Source organism: Lindgomyces ingoldianus (assembly GCF_010093535.1).
Source record: "Lindgomyces ingoldianus strain ATCC 200398 unplaced genomic scaffold BDR25scaffold_4, whole genome shotgun sequence".
Classification (NCBI taxonomy): domain Eukaryota; kingdom Fungi; phylum Ascomycota; class Dothideomycetes; order Pleosporales; family Lindgomycetaceae; genus Lindgomyces; species Lindgomyces ingoldianus.
Genome location: NW_022985165.1, coordinates 2005552 through 2006677, shown reverse-complemented (window position 1 = coordinate 2006677; position 1126 = coordinate 2005552).

Below are 1126 nucleotides of genomic sequence, written 5' to 3'. Positions count from 1 at the left end.
AGAATAGGGCTTGTCTAACTGCTCTAAAGGAGTTTAGAGCGCGTAGTAATAGGAAGAAGCTAAAGACGCAGGTGCACACTAAAGAAAGTAAGCTAAGTTAAAGGCAATGTAAGCAGTGCAATTAGACTAGGCATAACTTGTGTATGTGTAAGTAAGTAGCAGAAGTAGACTCTAAATAATATCTTGTGTTGTATTACTCTATATAGGGCTAAAGTAGGCTGTTTTGCGAGAGAATAGGGTGGTTTTAGTGGGGGCTTGGCAAAAGTGGCCGGCCAACCCGTGTGGCCGGCCAACCCGTTAGGTACGTTATTAGTTTCTTATTATCTTTGTTATATACATTTTATAGAACGTCTTAATTCTATTAGTTATAAGAAGATGCGCTTATATAGTCTTTACTATAAGGCTTTAGTGTCTTATGTTCTTTCTTAGTCTTTTAATAGTTGTATTAAGTGCGTTTAAAAAAAGTTATTATAACACTTTTATATTTAACTAATCTTAGAATAAGCTTAAGTAAGATTATGTAGAAGTTCTTACTAAAATTACTTAAGTTAAAGAGTTTTATATTATAGCTAAAAAAAAAAAGAGCTTTAGCTTTATTATAAGTTATAAAGGTTTATATAAAAATAGTTTAACTAAAAAAACTACTTTATCTACTTTAAAATTACTAGGCTAAATATATAAAAAAAACTAATTATTATTAAATAAGCTTAAGGCTTTAAATGCTTAGGTAACTAAGTTGCTAGCTTTATAAAGCTTATTATTAAAATTTTGTTAATCTACATTACTGCTATCTAGTAGTAAGCCTGTATTTACTAGTTTTAATATGCTGTTACTTTTTTAGTTTTCTCTATTTTTTTTAAAAGTAAGCTAATATTTTAAAGACATTTTTTAAGTGCCTAAAACGTTCTTCTATATTTTTACTAGTAAGCTATTTTTTTATTTTACTAAAAATTCTTTTCTATTTCTTTATAAACTTAAGATGTGTTTAATTTTATACTTATTTTCTATTTAATTCTATTCTATAGTTGCTAGTAAAATATTATTAGGTGCTTTTTTAATTTTTAGAATATAAAACTATAAGCGTATTTTTATTATTAGTAGTAGTGCTAAGTAGACATTTACTTCT